The 7,863-nt window shown below is 43.7% G+C and overlaps 1 pseudogene across 1 annotated transcript in view; it reads right to left on the bottom strand.

The window, feature by feature from the left end:
- LOC109219783 overlaps positions 1-549 on the bottom strand; it is a 1,983-nt pseudogene extending 1,434 nt beyond the window's left edge. Inside the window, exons 1-2 of the transcript XR_002066989.1 lie at positions 321-549; position 228 (exon numbers count right to left, since the gene is read on the bottom strand). The product of XR_002066989.1 is annotated as a kirola-like (transcript). The remainder of the gene's footprint in view (positions 1-227; positions 229-320) is intronic.
- Between the last annotated feature and the right edge of the window lie 7,314 nt (positions 550-7,863).

Raw genomic sequence — 7,863 nt, 5'->3', positions numbered from 1 at the left:
CCTTAACGCCCCTCCCCCTGCCACCCCCTTTCCACCGCTACTCCGACTCCTAGACCCGACCTACCACTCTTCCCCTATTTCGTCTCCTATAGTGTTTGCCTAAATTATATATCTTCAATAATATTCTTTCCTACCAAATCAAACACCGAAAAAATAATAAAAAAACGACTTATTTTTCAAAAAATATATTGTCCAAGAAAAATAATTTTTTGTCATATCAAACACACCCTACAATATCACAAAATAAAAAGAAGAGAGAGCTGAGAAATCGGTCACTTGTACCAAAGCAAATTGAAACATGAAAGGAAATAGAGGCTTACCAGAACGTACTTCCAACGGACAACAGAATCAGTACTACCCAACTGACCCTCATGTAACGTGAAATTTTTTATCTTATCAGGAGACATGGTGGAGGTTTGGTGTGGATTTGATTTGAAGTGTTCATGAAGCAAATCTCCAGCACACTTCATCTCTATTTGAGAGATCAACTTGCCTTTGAGACCCATTTGTTAGCAGTGTGAGATTTTCTTACACGAGTTTGCTGATTTAATTTAGCGAGACCATATAGCCTTTTTATAGAGCGTCTCTTGTGAATAACAAATCTACTTGCATGGTTGTACACTGTTAATCTTGGTATGTCATTGTTGGACGCGTTAATAAAGTTTTAGACGGAAAATTGTTGAGAAATCAAACTTACATATGAATACCTAGCTCACTATGTAAACGCGGACCCATAATTTAAAAGATGCAGGAGCACCAACTGTTGAGCAAATAGTGGAGCACGAATTCAACCCAGGCAACACATTAATAGTCATGTCCCCTCCCAACAATGGAACCCATAACTTTCGATGCAGAATAAAAAATTATATGTAAAAATCCATCAAAATTTCAAAATAATTGATATGAAACTATAACTTTAAAAATATAATGAATTCAATATTAAAAACTTGAAAGTTAAACCCATATGATTTAAATCTTAGGCCCGCCTCTCCTCCCAACCCCCCTCCAAATGGTCCGATATAATTATCTAACGTCTTAGGGTGCCAACCAAAATAGAAAAAATTATAATCACTAGTAGTTGTAAAAATTGCGCGGGGCGCCCTATTTGGTCGCCCCCGTTTAACTTATACTCATTTTTTTAAAAAGTTTTAACTTGTACCCACTTTTTAAACAACTTCAGCCCCCTTTCTCCTCCTCCTTGTCCTCCTTTGTTTCTTCTTCTTCTTCTTCTTCTTCTTCTTCTTCTTCTTCTTTCTTCTGCTACTGTTCGCGGTGCTGTGAAACTTCAATTCATGGGATGATTTCCATAAGTATGTTATCAGATTATTTAAAAACAAATTATAAATAATTACGTAAGTTAGTAGACAATACTTTGTGAATATTTCCACGTACAGAAAGTTTAAGGTCACACTAAGTGATTCTTTTCATGATAATTCTATTCTTTTCACGTTTATTGTTTCCAAATTTTCATGATTTAGGTATTGTTGGCAATCTGATTATTTTATAGTAGTCTTATTATGACAAAACTAATGAATCCAGGACAAAAAAAACTTCAGTTTATTTGGTGCTGAAGTTTTTACAAATGAACTAAATAACTCCAGCATCTTCTGCTGAAGTTTTTGAAAAAACTTTATGACAAAACTAAAGAATCCCGGACAAAATAATTTCAGCTTATTTACTGCTGAAGTTTTACAAATGAACTAAATAACTTCAGCATCTTTTGCTGAAGTTTTTGAAAAAGCGTAATGACAAAACTAATGAATCCAGACAAAAAAACTTCAGTTTATTTAGTGCTGAAGTTTTTACAAATGAACTAAATAGCTTCAGCATCTTTTGCTGACGTTTTCGAAAAAGCTTAATGACAAAACTAAATAGAGAACAAAACTTCAGCTACTATGCTTATGTTCAGCAATTACAAACAAAAACTTCAGCAAATAGAGAACAAAACTTCAGCTACTATGCGTAAGTTCAGCAATTACAAACAAAAACTTGCAAAATAAAGAACAAAACTTCAACTACCATGCTTAAGTTCAGCAATTATAAACAAAAACTTCAGCAAATAGAGAACAAAACTTCAGCTACTATGCTTAAGTTCAGCAATTACAAGCAAAAACGTTGGCACACTTGGTTCCGTCTACTAGAATGCTGATGTTTTGCATGATTACCTTTGCTACTTCAGCCCCGTATGCTGAAGTTACGCGGGGTACGCTTGCAATTTTTTTTGTAATGCGGGCACAAGTTAAAACGTGACCCAAAAAGCGGGTATAGATTCAAATGCCCCCTAGTAGTTGGTCGAACATTCTAACCAAATTGGGCCCATATTTTACATTCTTACCTGGTTTGGCCCACTGTATATATAATTTAAACAAATTCATCCGTCAGCCCAACAATAAAGGTGTCACGACCCAATTCCCGAACCCGGCCGTGATGGCGCCTCTCGTGAAGACAAGGACAGCCAGAACAACACAAATACCTCATTTTAATATAATTAATTAACATTAACAAATCTAAAACATGTTTAAGATAGCCATAAATGCGGAAAAAACGATAATAACCGGGAAAACCATCCCGACACAGCCCAAACCGGGGTGTCACAAGTCATGAGCTACTACAGAGTTTGCTATAAGTCTACAGAGTATGAAATCCGATACAATAGTCCGAAGAAAACATAAATGATAGAGGATAGGGGAGACAAGGGGCTGCGGACGTCAACAGCTACCTCGTAACTCCAAATCGCTGCCTGGTATGGAAGGAATCAGCGCTAAGGTGCGGACTCTGCTATGCCTGAATCTGCAGACATGGTGCAAGGGGTAATGTGAGTACTCCTACCCAGTGAGTAATAACAATAAATAATGAATGAAAGCATGAAAACACATAAAGGCACAAGGCAATTCAATATCAAGCAGTAAATCACTTAAAGCGGTAAAAAACGTAAAGAATCAAATGAAATCTTCTTTTAAAAACAGGTAAATCAGGTAAAACATCAAGTAAATAGTGAGTAGTAATCTGCCCCTCGGGCCCAGTATCAATCGCTCAGAACAGTATCAGCCCCTCTGGCTCAGTATCAATCACTCAGCATAGTATCAGCCCCTCGGGCTCACTCTTAGTCACTCAGCATAGTATCAGCCCCTCGGGCTCACTCTCAGATCATATGGGTACCCGCGCTCACTATGGGTGTGCAGACTCCGGAGGGGCCCCTTACGGCCCAAGCGTTATATCAAGCCAACTCGTGGCATCGTCACTCGGCACTCGGCCTCACATCACTCGGCCTCCCATCACTCAAGCCACCTCGTGGCATATAAAGCATCTCATATCACTCACCATATCCTCACATATGGCCCTCGGCCTGACTCAGTCCAGATATCATCACAAGCCCCTTGGGCATCAGTAAAATAGTAGTGCTCAGCCCAAACAACATTGGAAATATCATTTAAATCTCAAAATTCAATTAAAAGTGACTGAGTTTGTAAAATAGTATTAATCAACAGGACTGAGTTCAAGTAATATATCAAAATAGTGAGGAAACAGTGATAAAAGTCCACGAAGCATTCAAGTAGTCGGCATGAAGCCCAAAATATGGCAATAAGCCCAAATCATGTTGATAACAAACACATTTCAGTCAAATGCGCGGTAAAAATATCAATTGGGATGGACCAAGTCACAATCCCCAGTAGTAAACAACCCCGCGCTCGTCATTAAGCGCGTGTTTCACCTCGATATAGCACTACGTTGTACAAATCCGTGGTTTCAAACCCTCAGGACATCATTTACTATCATAACTCACCTCAAGCCGGTCAAATCTCTAGCTCGCTATGCCCTTGCCTCTCAAATCGGCCTCCTCGTGCGTCGAATCTGACCAAAACCACAACGAATACGTCACAATAGGCTAAGGGAACATAACCCAATCGAAAAGAATCGAAAAGTAGCAAGAATCTCGATATTGGCAAAACCCGAGCCCCGGGCCCACTTCTCAAAATTCAAAAAATTTTACATCAACGGATTCCTTATCTAGCCGCGAGTCTATACATATCAAAATCATAAGAATCGGAGTTCAATTGACCCCTCAAATCCCCATTCTTAACTCTCTTAAGTTCAAGCCCTAACCTCCGTTTTAAATCCTTAGTTCCTTAGTTTTTCAGTCTAAATTCATGTAATAACACCTTAGAATTGTGTTTTAGGTTCAAAAATTCTTACCTCAAAGAAGTCCCTTGATTTCCCTCTTCAAAATCGTCCAAAATCCTCCAAGTCCGAAGTGAAAAATGACTAACTCCTCAAAAATTCGCGAACAAGAACTTAAATACTTCTGCCCGGACCTTTCCGCTTATGCGGTCCCATTTTCGCTTATGCGGCACCGCTTCTGCGGTTCATCCCTCCGCTTCTACGAAAATCACTTAAGTCCAGGATCCGCATCTGCGATCAAATCCCGCATCTGCGATTTTCGCTTCTGCGGACCAAGCTCCGCTTCTGCGAAAATTCTCTTAACGCCCCAGGCCGCATCTGCGGTCACTTAGCCGCGTTTGCGGCTCCGCAGGTGCGGCTCCCTATCCGCATCTGCGGTCCAGCCTAGCCTTGCCCCTTTTCCACTCCACTCGAGAATAATCATCCGCTGAAGTACGCCACCCGGTCTCTGATGCTCATATTTCACCTGCTGACAGTTGAGACACCGAGCCACAAATCCTACAATATCTTTCTTCATTCTTCTCCACCAATAGAGCTGCTTCAAATCCTGATACATCTTCGCGGCACCCGGATGAATGGAATACCGCGAGCTATGGGCCTCCTCCAATATTAACTCTCGAAGCCCATCCACATTGGGCACACAAATCCGGCCCTGCATCCTCAACACACCATCCTCACCAATGGTCACGTCTCTGGCATCATCATGCTGAACCCTGTCCCTAAGGACAAGCAAATGCGGATCATCATACTGGCGCTCTCTGATGCGATCATATAAGGAAGACCGAGAAACCACACAAGCCAACACCCGACTAGGCTCCGAAATATCTAGTCTCACCAACCGATTGGCCAAGGCCTAAACATCAACTGCAAAGGGTCTCTCCCCAACTGGAATGTACGTCAAACTCCCCTTACTCACTGCCTTTCGGCTCAAAGCATCGGCCACTACATTGGCCTTCCCCGGATGATACAATATGGTGATGTCATAATCTTTAAGTAACTCAAGCCACCTCCGCTGCCTCAAATTAAGATCCTTTTGCTTGAACAAATGTTGAAGACTACGATGATCAGTGAATACCTCACAAGATACGCCATACAAGTAGTGCCTCCAAATCTTTAAGGCATGAACTATGGCAGCCAACTCTAAATCATGAACAGGGTAGTTCTTCTCGTGGGGCTTCAACTGACGAGAAGCATAATAAATAACTCTACCCTCCTGCATCAATACACAACCAATCCCAACTCTAGAAGCATCGCAATATACCGTATATGAACCTGAAGCTGACGGCAAAACCAATACTGGAGTTGTGGTCAAAGCTGTCTTGAGCTTCTGAAAGCTCTCCTCGCACTCGTCCGACCATACAAATGGAGCACCCTTCTGAGTCAACTTGGTCAAGTGCGATGCTATAGAGGAAAATCCCTGAACAAACCGGCGATAATAACCCGCCAAACCAAGGAAGCTACGAATCTCTGTGGCTGAGGACGGTCTAGGCCAACTCTGAACCGCCTCTATCTTCTTCGGATCGACCTAAATACCCTCGCTGGACACCACGTGTCCCAAGAAAGCCATTGAACTGAGCCAGAACTCACACTTGGAGAACTTTGCATAAAGCTTCTCCTCCCTCAATCTCTACAATACAACTCGCAAATGCTGCGCGTGCTCCTCCTGACTACGCGAGTACACCAGAATATCATCAATGAAAACAATAACGAACAAATCCAGATAAGGCCAAAATACACTGTTCGTCAAATGCATGAACGCCGCTGGGGCATTGGTCAGCCCAAAAGACATAACAAGAAACTCATAGTGCCCATATCTAGTCCTGAAAGTGGTCTTAGTAATATCTGAATCCCTGATCAACTGGTGATAGCCCGAACAGAGATCAATCTTGGAGAACACCCTCGCTCCCTGAAGCTGGTCAAATAAATCATCAATGCGATGCATGGGATACTTGTTCTTCACTATTACTTTGTTCAATTGCCTGTAGTCAATGCACATTCTCATGGTGCCATCCTTCTTCTTCACAGACAGAACCGGTACACCCCACGGTGACACACTAGGCCGAATGAACCCCTTATCTAGGAGTTCTTGAAGCTGATCCTTCAATTCTTTCAACTCTGCTGGTACCATACGATATGGCGGAATGGAAATGGGTTGAGTGCCCGGCACCAGGTCAATACCAAAATCAATATCCCTGTCCGTTGGCATGCCCGGCAAGTCTGCAGGAAATACATCGGGAAACTCCCTCACAACTGGAATAGAATCAATGCTAGGAGTCTCAGTTCCAACATCCCTCACAAAATCTAGATATGACAGACAACCTTTCCCAACCATACACTGGGCCTTCAAGAAAGAGATCACCCTACTCGGAACATAATCAGTCACACCACGCCACTCGATCCTCGGTACACCCGGTATAGCCAAAGTGACTGTCTTAGCATGACAGTCTAGAATAGCATGACACGGAGATAAGCAGTCCATGCCCAAAATAACGTCAAAGTCCACCATGCTCAATAATAATAGATCGACTCGGGTCTCCAGACCCCCAATAGTCACCAAACACGACCGGAACACATGGTCTACAACGATAGTATCGCCCACCGGGGTAGATACATGAACGGGTAAAGCAAGACACCCTCGGGACGTAACCAAATGATGAGGAAAATATGAGGACACATAAGAATAGGTGGAACCGGGATCAAATAAGACTGAGGCATCTCTGTGGCAGACTGAAACAATACCTGTAATGACAGCATCTGAAGCAATGGCATATGTCCTGCCTGGAAGAGCATAAAAACGAGCCTGACCACCGCCTGATCGACCTCCACCTCTGGGGCGACCCCTGGTTGCCTGACCCTCACCCCTAGCTGGCTGGGCGGGTGCTGAAGAAATTGGACCAGAAGACGAGGGCTGACCCCTCTGTTGAGATGAGCTAGCAGCACGACGAGGACACTGCCTCCACATATGTCCAAACTCTCCGCACTCAAAACAACTCCCAGGTGCTGGAGAATGGGACTGAAGGGAACCCCTCGCGCCGGAGTGACTAGCTGACGCACTCAGCCTAGAAGAACCCTGAACAGACGGGGCACGAGATGAACTCTGTGCTGGAAGAGCGTTGAGTGAAGGTTGACCCTGCTGAGAACCATGATAACCACGACCTGAAGATGCCCCACGATACTCGGGACGGGCCGACTGAGCGGGCCTGAATGAATGACCCCTACCATACTGGAACTGGCCCCTCGAAGGAGCGCCACTGTAACTGCCAGAACCTCGAGGCCTCTTGGCCTCCCTCTCCTCTCGATCCTGACGGCGAACCGCCTCAATCTCTCGAGCTATATCAACCACCTGCTCGAATGTAGCACCCAATACTCTCTCTCTAGTCATAAGAACACGGAGATGGTAGTTAAGGCCATCAACAAATCTCCTGATCCGCTCACGATCAGTCGGAACCATCCAAACGGCATGACAAGCTAACTCTGAAAACCTCATCTCATACTGAGACACAGTCATATCTCCCTGCCGTAGCCACTCAAACTGCCTCCGTAGCTCCTCTCTGCGGGACTGTGGTACATACTTCTCCAAGAAGAGAGTGGAGAACTCCTGCCAAGTCAAAGGCGCTGCACCAGTCGGCCTACGCCTCTCATACGTCTCCCACCAAGTGAAGGCAGCCCCAGTAAACTGAAAGG

The sequence above is a fragment of the Nicotiana attenuata genome, unplaced genomic scaffold (assembly GCF_001879085.1).
Source record: "Nicotiana attenuata strain UT unplaced genomic scaffold, NIATTr2, whole genome shotgun sequence".
NCBI classification, from domain to species: Eukaryota; Viridiplantae; Streptophyta; class Magnoliopsida; order Solanales; family Solanaceae; genus Nicotiana; species Nicotiana attenuata.
This window is presented reverse-complemented; position numbering and strand designations above follow the sequence as displayed.